At 34.3% G+C, this 14,100-nt stretch overlaps 2 pseudogenes; one reads left to right on the top strand and one right to left on the bottom strand.

Moving 5' to 3' along the window:
• Positions 1–3,981: 3,981 nt before the first annotated feature.
• Positions 3,982–9,578, top strand: LOC114495085 (annotated as a pseudogene).
• Positions 9,579–9,624: 46 nt separating this feature from the next.
• Positions 9,625–9,725, bottom strand: LOC114495788 (annotated as a pseudogene).
• Positions 9,726–14,100: the final 4,375 nt, after the last annotated feature.

The following is a 14,100-nucleotide window of genomic DNA, read 5'->3' as shown; positions in this document are numbered from 1 at the left end:
TGGAGGGATCACAATACCTGACATAAAACTATACTACAAGTCTACAGGAATCAAAACATCCTGGTACTAGTATAAGAAAAGACATATAGATCAATGGAACAGAACAGAGGGCCAAGAAATAAACCCACACCTTTATGGTCAATATTTGATAAAGAAGGTAAAAGCATACAATGGAGTAAAGACAGTCTCTTCAATCAATGATGTTGGGAGAACTGGATTGGTACTTGGAAAAAAAATGAAAGTAGACCACCAACTTACACCATACACTAGAATAAACTCAACATGGATAAAGGACTTAAATATAAGTTATAATACCATAAAAATTCCAGAGAAAAACATAGGCAGTAAAATTTCAGATACTTTGCATAGCAACATTTTTGCCAATGTATCTCCTAGGGCAAGGGAAACAGAGGAAAAAATAAACAAATGGGACTACATCAAAATAAAAATCTTCTGCATAGCTAAAGAACCCATCAGCAAAATGAAAAGAGAACCCACTGTGTGGGAGAACATATTTGCCAATGGTATATCTGATAAGGGGTTCATATTGAAAATATGTGAAGAACTCACACACATCAACACCAAGGAGACAAACAATCCAGTTTAAAAATGAGCAAAGGACCTGAATAAACACTTCTTTAAGGACATACAGATGGCCCATAGACATATAAAAAGATGTTCAACATCACTGGCCATCAGAGAGATGCAAATTAAAACCACAATGAGATATCACCTCATACCTGTCAGAATGGTTGTCATTAATAAATCAGCAAACAACAAGTTTTGGCAAGGATGTGGACAAAAGGGAACCCTAGGGCACTGTTGGTGAAAATGAAGACTGGTGCAGCCTCTCTGGAAAACAGTATGGTGTTTCCTCATAAAATTAAAAATGGAACTGCCTTTTAACCAGCAATTCTACTTCTGGGGATATATCCCAAGAAACCTGAAACACCAATTCAAAAGAATGTATGCTCCCCTGTGTTTATAGCAGTGTTATTATTCACAATAGCCACGTCTTGGAAACTGCCTAAGTGTCCATCAGTAGATGAGTGGATAAAAAAGCTGTAGTACATTTACACCATAGAAAACTATGTAGCATTAAAAAAAGAAGGACTTCTTATTTTCTGTGAGAGCATGGATAGAACTGGAGACTATTATGCTAAGTGAAATAAGCCAGGCAATGAAAGACAAATACCATATGATCTCATTTATATCTAGAATCTGAGGAACAAAACAAACAAACAAACAAAATATAATCAGAAGCACAGAAACAAGGAATAGACTGATAGCTGTAAGAGGGGAGGGGGAGATTGAGACTAGTTGAAAGAAGGTGAATGGATTAGGCAAAGAACATCTATGTATCGCCCATGAACAACAGTGTGAGGATTGACTGTGGGAGGAGGAGGGGCTGCAGGAGGAGGACAAAGGGGAAAAATTGGGACAACTGTAATAGCATAAACAACTTTTTTTTAAGGATTTGATTCTTAGCGGTTGTGAGGCACTCTAGTAAGTGGTTTCATTTTCTTTAGCATTCTCTTAAATTTTAGACTCTAACATAATCAGCACAATCTGCTCAAAAAACTCGGATGACTCGAATACGGTGAATGCTTAAGTGAGAAGATCTCAGAGCTCCAGTCAGGTGCAGGCTGGGAGGGAAGAGCTGCCACCGCCTGTGTTGTAGCGCATCATTTTTGTGTGGTGACGCTGTCTGTGCGGCAGCAGTTTCTGGAGTGTGGTCATTCCGGCAAATTTGATACTAGGCATCATTTTGCTTTCTGGTTGCCAGTATGCTTTTGAAAGTTTACTAATTGTTCCTGGTCCGGTAAAAATTTTAGAAGTAGTGAAGCTTAGAATTGTACGTGTTTAAAGCTGGGCAAGATGCAGAATGTCCTTTATCCGATTACATAAACAAGGGAGCTACACCACGTTGACTTGCCCGGGTCACTGAGAGTGGAAAGAGAGCTTGAGGGGAGAATCGAAGTCTCCTTCTTTGTAAAATTAACTTTAAATTAAGCCACCTGATTATATTTATTTATATCGTCATGCATTCATTAGGTAAATGAAACAAAATATTGGCAGAAAATATGTGTTTAGATTTGATTCAGTAAGAAATATAGGTATACAAATTTTTTCTAAAATAAAAGCAAAGAACAATATTTCTCCCTAAAGTCACTAAACGTGCCTTCATGGCTTAAATTAAAGTAAATTAACTCTCATGATCCGATCACGTCTTATCTTAGCAGCCCGGTTTCTGGTGGTTCACACCTAGGCCCTCATTTTCAGAACGTTCTTTTTCTCATATGTTTATCTGAATGCTTTGCACACAGTGTTTTATCTCTCTCAATTTCCTACCCCGTGTTTGCATTGTCTATTCCTAGTTAATCTTTCAGTTTCAGAAAAACATCCAGTTTGAATTAATCTTCCTATTTCACCTCCCCCACCCCTATCCCAAAATACTTAGCCTTTTTATATCTCTTTGTTAACACATATATCATTGTATTTTGTTAGTTTGTTTTTAAGTATCTCTCTCCACTTCAGGGCACTATGGGCATTCATTTACCTTAATATGCTGGTGAATACCATAGTGCCTATTAGTTAATACACAATTAATATTTAGTGAATAAATGACTGCACTGTAAACTATGAAGTGCTGTAAATACAACTGTAGTTATGCATTCAGAAAAGGAAAGAGGGTAACTTTGATGGACAAGGTTGGGTAAGAGATTGGAAGTAGCTGCCTAGTAGTGTATACAGAAAGGCACACTAGGTGTACTAGAGGAAACTTCCTCTCCAGTGACACTTAGAAGTACAGAGGGAGTAGATAGTGCCTGCTGATTCAGTCTACTACAATATCAAATGAAAATGTCTGTTGAAATTGATTGACTTTTAGATAACCCATGCTAAAGATTTCCTCACTACTTTAGATACTCAGTACTAGATGGACTACTGGATCTTCCTCCCTCTTGAATGGGAATGTCATTGATATTTTAACACCTAATGCAAATGCTTACTTTCCTCTGGATTTCTCAGTTTATGTTAGAATTTGAAACGCAAAGTATAAATCACTTAATGAATGATTTATAGTAACTTATTGGAACTAAGACATTTGCACACTGTTAAAACCATTCTTGAATGTAGAGTCCAATCAGAAACTCAAATTCTCCAGAATTCCAAGCACTTGTTGCATTAGAAATAGTGGAGTATACAGGAAGACCCCAAAGTTCTGAGTCTCTCCATCCCAAATCACAACCTATGTTAACCTGTACCTGTTACATATCTGTTTTTTTAATTTCAGTCATCAAATCCTTAAAATAGAAATTAGAATGCCTTCAGCATGAGATTATTTTGAAATTGCATGAGCTAATAACTCAAAACAACCTAGAAAATAACCAGAGAAATAAATTCTAGTTATTTTTCCTCCCTTCTGCTAAATTTCCCTGGGCCACATAAAACAAAGCATATTTTAAATAACACTAGGTCATTAGAGAAGAAATGGCCCAAAGATAAAAATAAGTATGTGTGTATAGGGGGGATAATAAGGGGACTAAATGGTAATAGGAAAAATGAAATTAAAAAGTGTATTTCTTTGTTTTGTTCACTATCATCTGGGAGACAGTTTTTAGGCAAAAATGAAGGTATTCATTTGGGATAAAACTAAGCTATTAGTTTAGAAAATTTGAGAACCTAGAGGTAAATGAAGCCACAAAATATAGTTTGACTACATTAATAAATTATCTTTGGGAGTTATTTACTTGAGTCATTCACAATAGCCATTAATCATTCTAATAACCAAATCTATATTGGCAGGTGCCCATTTATTATCATTATATATCATTAGCTATGCAGGTGCTGGTTGGTCAGAGTATCGTCTGCTCAGAGATTCATCATTCTCTGATTGGCAGAAAAATATCATCTGACTCTCATCAGCCCTATAATTTGTTATAGTTTGAGACTTAACCTTAAGCACAATGGGCAGTGAAGATGTGATTTTCTTTGATGTTCCCCACTTTTCTATTTTTGAGCTTCTTTACTGTGAAATTGGTCCAAAACCCAGCATCAGCCACAGATGAAAATGATAAGTACCTCCCTTTTGGAGACCAAATTAATGGAGAAAATACAGAATTAAAAAAAAATCATTGATCCCTGAAAATATGTTGATCAGTTGCAAATGTATAAGATCCTTATGAAAAAACAAACCAATATTTTACTTGGTTTGGACAAAACAATACAGGCAATGTATTCTGGACACTCATCTTATTTTATGGAAAGCTATGTGAAACAGGTATGTACATTTTAATTTTTGCCAAGGAAGATTGCTTTTTTTCTTTTTTCACTACCGAGAGTGTCATTATCATTATAGTTAATATGTTTAAATGTAGCTATCTGAATGCTCATGGAGTATATAATCAATATAATCATTATCTTCTAATATTCAGACCTTCTTATGACCTAATCAAGTGATTTTGATTAGTAAAATTATTTGGCATACCTTTTCTTTACATTTTATGGACTTTTTGGTAAAAATTGCAGTTTTTAAAATAAATTTGTGTGAACTGCAAAAGCATACTACTTGGAGAAGAAATGCACCTCTCTGGATTCAAAATCTTCACTTTTTGAGAAATTGCCATCTTCAAGTGTGACAATCTGGTCAGAGAAAGTGCTATTATAACCACCTTTGTTTTATGAATGAGGTTATTAGAGGAACTATAACAAAAGCTTCTTTCAACTATGAAACCCAGGGAGAAATTTCACACAAATTAAGGTAAGAAACATACCCTCCTTTAGAAGCCTGATCTTTGTCTAATAAACTCTAAATGAAAAAAGGTATCTAATAATGGCTCTCAACACGCAGTCTCCTTTCTGTTCATTGTTAGATTGAGGCAGAGGAAAAGAATGAAAAACAAGGAAGATCTGGTCTAGTAACTAGACCGCTCTCTTCTTGTACTGAAGCTGTAGGATGGGAACATGGAGTAGAGGTGTGATGCTTTGGCTTGGCACTCTGGGTTTCCAGAAAGCCCCTCTTTTTTCTTCCTCTTGTTTTGGACAGTTTCACTACGTGGCTTTACTGTTTCTAGTCCTTGAATCAATTTTCTTATTTCCAAGCTTCCTTCACTGAACCAGCTTTCCATTTTCATGAAATTCTTTGATAAATGGGCCTCATCTGAAGTGACTGGATTTCCAAGAAACTCAGGCAGAGAATGAAAACGAGGATTAACATGTGGTGCATTTGTATAGAAAAGTACCTCCTGTACATTTGAATTATTACAAGCATCTCTCATTATTTAGCAACAAACAACTGACCAAAAGAATTGAGACACTCTGCTAGCCTAGCTTAGACAAGAGTGTTTTCTACAAGCTGACATCTCTGACAAGCTTTCATCTCTCAAAGTGAATGAAATGCTGTGAATGGACTGTATTACTAACAGGACTAACCCTCTTGGCATTTTTTGGTAAGGGAGCATATGTGTATTTTTCCTCTTTCTCTTGACTGTCTATGAAAAGTTTAAACTTTCATCCTAGAGATTTTGTTTTACCTATTCTGTTTGCTCTGCAGAGTGATTTTCAAAGCCTCCTAGTAGTTCAGTCTGTGCTTATGAGGCTGGAGCTACTGGCTGTCTGTTAACAGTGGCTGGGGAAGTAAGTGTTATATTTGCTTTATGCTTCTTCACTGAGCTGTGGCTGTGAGGCCTGCTCACTCTGATTTTACTGGGGCTAGGATAAGTTAGGTTAAATCCTGATTTTTTTGGTAAAAATATATAATTTTCAGTGCAATTTTCCTTGGAGCTAATCAATTTTAAAAAACAAATAAGAAAGGTCATGCTTACTAAGACAATTTCTAAATTATGTACAAAATGTTGTTAATTTTAGATAAACACTAAAGAAGATGATCCTTAAAGGTACTCGGTGTTTCACTCATTCTGTTTTTATTCCACACATCACCAGGCCCTTCTCCAACTAGTTGCTGTTTATTCCATACTTACTACATTCTGGCACCTTACTTAAGCCCTTTGGCAGCATAGTTTAAATTTTTACCATAATATTATTATCCTTATAATACAGAAAATCAAATAGAAGCTGAGAGATGTTGAATAATTTGCTTTAAAAAGCTAGTTGTAGATTCTTAACACTCACCTTTCTATCTTGAAAATCCATTTTTTAAAATTACTGTGCCAGTTTGCTTCCCTAAAGCCCAATCTGCAAAACTTTGTTAATTTTTTATTTATAATTGAAACTTATTTTAGGCCTTAAAGATCACTTTCACTATAGACTATATCTAATGTCTATGCTGCTTCTCAATGACTTATTCAGAAAAGTAAATTGACTAGGGACAAAATTTTGAAAAACAAAAGCATGTCTTATAAATGTGCATTTCAAAAATAAAGGCCATCCAAGACTAAAAAAAATGCTGAAGGAGTTCATGAACATCAAACCAGTATTAAAAGAACTGTTAAAAGGATTTCTTTAAGAAGAAGTAGGGAAACTCAAGATAAATAAATAAATATCACAAAGAAAAAAATCCACACTGACGAAGGCTAGCACATAATAAAAGCAGTGAATTAACCAGCACTAAAGCTAGAGCAAAGATAAAAAGACAAAAGTAGGAAGATCATGTGTAATTACAACAGTAGATTAAGGGAGACATGCAAACACACACACACAAAGCAGTAAAAAATAATGACAAAAACATAAACATGGAGGGGATGAGTAAAATGCTAGTGATTTTAGAATGTGATTGAACATAAAATAGACTGCTATAAACATAACTTGTCATGTATGAAGCATATGGTAACTATAACCCCCAAATCTACAAAAATTCATAAGAAATAAAAAGAAAGGAATACAAACACAACACTACAAAAAGTCATCAACATACAAGAAAAAAGAGCAAGAGAATAAGAAAGGAACAGAGAATACAAAAAAAAAATCAGAAAACAGTTCATTAAATGTCATTAACTATGTACTTATCATTAATTACTTTATATGTAAATGGATTAAATGATCCAATCAAAACACAAATGTATAAAGAAATAATACATATATACAACGAAATATTACTCAGCCATAAAAAAGAATAAAATCTTATCATTTATGACAACATGGATGGATCTGGAAGGCATTATGCTAAGTGAAATAAGTCAGAGAGTAAATACAAATACCATATGATGTCAGTTATATGTGATATCTAAAAAAACAAAGTAAACAAATAAAACAAAACAAGTACAGACACTGAGAACAGACTGATGATGGTCAGATGAAAGTGGGGTTGGAGGGCCAGGAGAAAAGGATAAAGGATTAAGAGGTGCAGACTGGCAGTTAATAGTCACGGGAATGTAAAGTTCAGCATAGGGAACATAGTCAGTAATACTGTAATAACTATGTATGGTGTGAGGTGGGAGCAAGACCTCTCAGGCTGATCACTTTGTAAGTTCTATAAAGGTCTAACCACTATGCTATAGAGCTGAAACTAATACAATATTAAATGTCAAATGTAACTTAAAATTTTAAAACACTTTAATAAAATAATTTAAAAGTACAATGAAAATAATGCTCTTTCAGGCCCAGGATAGACAGCCCAAAATAAAGTTGATATTGACAATCATCTATTCAGTTTTGAAGGTTCAGGTTCAAAGTAGAAAGAAGTTGGAAGAGGTCACTTAGTTTCAAAAAGCAAGGAAACAACTTGTCATCTACAAGACCAAAAAAATTTCTTGAAATTGCTGTGTATTTTATATCACTAATTACCTTGGCTGCTTCTTGACAGCTAGATCAACAATCAAAATATCAGTGGTTCCTTCCCAAGTTGCCAAGAAGGAAGACAGGAAAACGTGTATTATTAACAGGAAGCATGGATTCATGCCTGACTACCAAAGGCTGGCTGAGGCGTAGATTTTGCAGTAACCCAGGACTGGAAGTTGCCAGAGTCCCAGTAGACAAGATGAATACAATTGAGAATTTGACAAATAGTCCAAAATCAGAAGCACAAATACTATACTGAGTACTTGGTAAAAATGATTTGGCATCAAGAACCAGAAGAAAGGTAATAAATTTAAATTAAGAAAATGTGCTGGAGGTTAATTGGAAAGAGAGCCAGAAACATGAATCTCTAAAAGAACTTAGAGGATAGAACAAGATAATTCACTGCAAACTTCTTCTTCAATTTAGGCACATAGTTGATCTATGTTGAGCATCATCTACATAGTTGAGCATCATCTACAAGAAACATAGTTGAGCATCATCTACATACATACCCAATCTGAAGCACATGTTGTCCTTAGCCAAACCTTATTGGATACTTTCTGTTTGAAGAGCAAATAAATATAAAACATGAATAATTTGGAACTATGTTGGAACTAGGTAGATCTTGTACAAGCATCTATACCCAGAGTGTGTCTCTGATGTGTCAAGTTCTATGACTGTGATTACACTAAGCTCTCCTAGTCCTGTGCACTTTCTAAAATCAAGTTGAACATAATGGTTTGGAGGATAAACTGGCTAAATTATGTATGCTAAACCATAGTCAGTTTATTAACTCCTGTTTGAATAAACAGTTGATGATTATAGACACTTCTCTTCTGCTACATTAGAGACCTTGACTTCTATGTGATTGTTCTATCTTTCCTTGCTGCCTTTGAATCTGAGTTTTTGAGGGATTTACCATATGAGGTAGAGTTAGTACCTTCAGAGGAATACAGATCTGGAGAATTATAGAGCACATAAGTAGGAATTTCTGACATGTTAATAAACAAAATTTTGTTTTAAAATATAGCTATATTTTATTATTTTTTAAAGATTTTATTTATTTACTTTTAGAGAAGAGAAGGGAGGGAGAAAGACAGGGAGAGAAACAGCAATGTGTGGTTGCCTTTTGAGTGCCCCTTCCTGGGGACCTGGCCCGCAACCCACTCGTGTCCTGATTGGAAATTGTACTGGCGACCCTTTGGTTTGCAGATCAGTGATCAGCTCACTGAGCCACATCAGCCAGGGCTAAAATATAGCTATATTTTAAAATATTCTAAAGATGCATCAGATTTTTTAATGCAGAATAAAAACTTATAAAAGTACAGCATTCTCTAGATAAGTTACTTATTTTTTTCTTTTTCACTTAGTGTGCTTTAGAATTTCATTAGTATTTTTAAAATCCAGTGCCATTATTATCTTTTTATGATTTAAAATAATAAATCTACAACATAAATCCATTCTGTTTGATGAGAGTAGGATTTTGAAGAGAAGCATGTCCAAGTTGCATATGACAATAAAGCAAATTTCTGAGACTTTCTGAACTGTGCCAAACTACTGCTTATGATATATAACATGTCTAGATCTGCCAGCTTAACATTATGATAGATTTCCTTACTTCAGAAACAACCCCTTTTGTGTGTTAATGATATTAATAATAAGTTTTTGTTTACACAGACTTTAATTATTATTTCTCTGCAGTACCCTTCCTTGCTGCGATTGATTCTGGCATAATAGGGATCCCGTCAGAAAATGTCACATTTCTGCCACCCTTCAAGGATCAGATGAATTTTTGTTAGACCATTTCTAGCTGTCATTCATCCTTTCCAGAAGCAACATAAAAGTGAAATGAAGTTTACCAGGTATTTTTTTACTTTAGTTTTTTTTCTTAATATGGAACGCTTCACGAATTTGCATGTCATCCTTGAGCAGGGTCCATGCCAATCTTCTCTGTATCGTTCCTAGATTATTTTAAGCTCCAATTTTACTAAAATTAACTTTGGATTTGTTAAGTAGTTTTGAATGGATTCTATAGACTACAATAAAACTTTATTTAAAAGGATAAAACAAACAACAAATTGGAATGTAGTTAAACCAGGTACCTTGCTTTCTAGCTTTCTCTAGCAATTGCATGCTCCCATTCAGAATCCAGAAACTGTGCTGAAAACCTTGGCAGATATTTTTAATTAATTCAATTATAGAAAAAATTGAATTAAATACCATTAATAAATATATTTTCTACATTTAAGCAGCTGGCTTGTAGTCAGTGAGTGAACATGTATTAAACAAAGTTTTTAAATTAAGATTCAGCTCCATTTTTGAAATCAGAAAATTTTGTTTTGTTTTACACTGGAAAATGGACAGAATTTCTTGTACTTTAGCCTTTATGCTTTAATATTCCTGGGGCTTCAAGTCTCCATTATTTGGCATTTTTAAAGATAGTCATTTACTTACCTCAACCAGACTTGGGCAAAGCCGTGCAGGGGAAAGCTCAAGCTGCAGAACAGACCCCTTACTTGTGTGGCTGCCCTGCCTCACTGATCATGTGGAGCAATGTGGGGAAGAGAGTGATTCCTGACTTTTGACATTTTTGGTGACTAAATGTCAGCTATCAGCCACCAATCAGGGATTTCCATGGGGAAGAATTAAAGGTGGGGTAAGGGTCTCAGATGTTAACGAAAGTAGCTTCCCATGAAATAAATCAGTTGGAAATAAACATGATTGTCCTAACATGGGTCAATAGAGGAAAAAGCACGTTAGTCCCTGGCTCAGGACTTCTGTATCTTTCTTTCTGGGACATGACTGATCAATCGATTCTGACGTGTTTGTTCTATGTAAAATTCACATCATTAGTAAATGCTTCTTTCCCTTTCCTAATAGGATTTTATTTTTATAGCTATATTTTATTTATTTTTCAAGTACAGTTTACATTCACTATTATTCTGCATTAGTTTTAGCTACACAGCAAAATGGTTATACAATCAGATACTTTATAATGTGTCCCCCCTATATTTATTTTTAAATGTGTTCAATATGTCTCCAATGAGAAATTGAAGTGCAACAGAAAGTTCTTAGATGCAAATAAAACTTACCTTCTTCATCATTGTCTCTGAACCTTCACACCTTAATTCCTTGCCTGATGTTTTTTATGTTTTGGACTCACTCCTGCAAAAAAAAAATATTTGAACTAGTGGATGTAAAGAAACAAAGTATTTGATAAAACTATGTTGTTTGGGTAAAAGTGATTATATGTATGGCACTACTCTTGCTATACATTTTTAATTAACCATGTATATTTGATATATTAACAAGTCAATAAATAGTGATACACATCACTTTCTAAAATTAGTACATAGCTTTCCATTGAGTAGATTTATATTCTTCCCAGTTTTAGACAATACAAAGATTATATTCAATGTAGACTTTTAATAGCTTAATTTGTTGGAATTGTGACAGATTAATTTACAAGGAACAAGTTCTTTGATTAGATATTGCTAAAGTGCAATTGAAAAGTATGCCATGGATTTTATTCTTGCAAAATAAAATAAAAAACAAAAAAAACAAAATGTTGCAAATTGTTTACTAAAATTTATGTCTCAAAAAATAAAAATAAAGTTCATGTTTCTTCATAGATGCCAAGATGAATATCAGCAAACTTTCTAAAATTGCAGCAGTGTGATATGTAAAAAATGGCACCATTTTCTGAGTTTTCATTCTCTGATATCCATTATTCTCTTTAGTTACTATGTTTCATATAAGTTTGAACATAAAGATATAATATAATATTAAGACAAAAACATTGTATGTTTTATTAATGCTAATTTCATAGCAATTAAATTGAAATTTTAAAATAATTTTAACATTTGGGATAAAAATAATAATTTTATCTACAACTCAGATACCTTTACTGTTTTTTTAGGAACACTGTCTTCCATTGTATGGAAAATTTTAATCAAGTTAAAAGTTGCAGGAAACCTTTTCTAGGTATATTGGAATTCATCCTTCATTCTTTCAATTAAATATTTCTGGAAATCTGTAGTAAAACAAGAATCTGCCATGATAATTCCCCAAGGAAGAGTGTTTTTAAAGACCGGCTCCTGCATATTTGCATGATTTTTTCTTTCCTTCCTATTTTAAACTTTGAATTACTATTGCTGTCAATTTAATTGATCATTATTGAATTAGCATCAATAATAAATAAAACGTTTACTGTTCAATGTAGACTAATTCAAATAGCTGAAAGGTGCTGATAAATTAATAAAAATCATAAAACCTGATTGGAATTTTGGATGTTATTCTACCTAAATCTGTATTATTGAAGATTATTATTATTGGGTGCGCATGTGTACAGGATGTCCCTTTTGCTGACACTCAGGAACAGCATGGTCTGCAGGCATGCAGCAGCAGCAGAGGGAGGGAGGCAGCCCGCCCAGCGCTGGCACCAGCTGGTGCCTACTCGGACTAGGCCACTTACTGCTTCTTTCTCTGGTAGACTTTGTCTTACAGACAAATTCTAGATATGTATAGTATATATACATAATTATATTCTACTACATATACTTCTTATTCCCTAAAGCAAAATTTGAAATTAAATTAAAATAAAATTTAAAATTAAGAGAGAAACCAAAATAAAAATGATTGCACTGTATGTTACATTTAAAGCACTGTGTCCAAAGTCTTATGGTAAGACTTTGTTGCATTAATAAATAAACCTCTAAAATGTAATGGCTCAACACAGCAATTTTCAACCAGTGTGCCATGAGAATTTTTAAAACATACAGCACCTGACTATTTGGTGAAAAGTACTGACTTCTTTTTCTTTAGATTGTCAAATTTAAAAAATGACAATAGCCAACATAACAATAGCCTTCTAGTGTGAATGAATCACCATTTGTAACTATTTTTGTCAGGACAGCAAAAAATATATTTTCAGTGTGCCACAGAATTTTAGTCATTAGTTTATGTGTGTCATGAGATGAAAAATGTGGAAAGTTAGTGGCTTAACACAACGTGATTTCAGTTTCAGAGTCAAATGCTTCAAGGACATTTACCCAGATGTCAGAAAGCTGTCTTCCGCAGAGGGCAATGATGCTGGCCCCTGGGGTACCTCCGTCAGTAGAATTAGCCTGAAAGAAGGTTTGATGTTTTAAATACCTAAAAATAGAAATAAACAACTGGTTTATACATATATATATATATATATATATATATATATAATCTATACTCTCTTATATAATACCCACACATACATATATGTTATTTCCTTTTAAAAATGCAAAATAAAATAAAATTGAAAAATATAAGATGTACCAATCAAAAATTTTTTTTAATTATACGCAATTCACATGGCACCACCAAGTTGCCTGAGTGGCTGGCTGGAGCTGAGAAAGCTGTCTTTTGTCTATGTATCACTGACGGGAGGGGCACAAATTTGGTAATTTTCTGGCCACCTTTAGGTTTTTATAAGCTCCAGTATCATCGGAAGTCAGCACTATAACTCATATGAGATTTAAGTTGTAGCTATAGTTTTTAAAAAGATAATGGGAATGTAGCATTGGAATAAATTAGAAAAACACAACAATTCCTGACTCTTGGCATTTTTTTTTAATATATAAGCTCCAACCAGTTGTCATCCATCAACAGATATCTTGCTTCATCTACAGGGATGGAAATGAGGGGTGGGGCTAGAGTCCAAGGGTACTTCTGAAACTTTTCCCTCCAGAATAAAAATGATGGTGAATAAACATTACAGCCTTTGGGAATTAGGTACTTATTGAGAATTGTTTTAAAGAACTTAGTGATAGTATAGAGTGCTTATGAGCAGAAAGGACATGTCAGGATAGGACAGTTAATGTGCAAGAAATAATAGTCCTGCAGGATAAGACCTAGGCCTACGTCCCTTTTCTCTCTCTTGGTAAATGCCACACTTAGAAAGGAATCCAGGGCCTCATATGTGGTGATATTGGAAGGAAGTAGTGAAGTAAAATGGAAAACTGTGGGCCTGCAGTAAGTATGGGCAGATGCATGTAAAACAAAATAAAAGAGTGGCAAGTTCTCCTAGAGGTCTTGGTCCTGGTATGACTCCTAAGGGTTACTATGCTAAAATGGGCTCTACCTCTTCCTCTGATTTACACTGCATTTCCTGAAGCTAACTTTATGCTCAGTTTGCCTTCTACATGATGCCAGAATGTTGGGTACAGGAAAAATGCGCCAAAGCCTGATTGATCTCAGGCTCTGAGAACGAGGACAACAGGTTAGTGGACAGGCTGGTCTCTCCATTGTGCAGGCCCCACATGAGGAAGTCTTCCAACTTGTGGTAGAAGACAGATTTAGAAAGTTTTCCAAGAGCCTAAAAGAAGGAAA

This window comes from Phyllostomus discolor, chromosome 4 (assembly GCF_004126475.2).
Source record: "Phyllostomus discolor isolate MPI-MPIP mPhyDis1 chromosome 4, mPhyDis1.pri.v3, whole genome shotgun sequence".
Classification (NCBI taxonomy): domain Eukaryota; kingdom Metazoa; phylum Chordata; class Mammalia; order Chiroptera; family Phyllostomidae; genus Phyllostomus; species Phyllostomus discolor.
The sequence above is the reverse complement of the archived record's forward strand: the minus strand, read 5'-3'. Positions and strand labels throughout refer to the sequence as shown.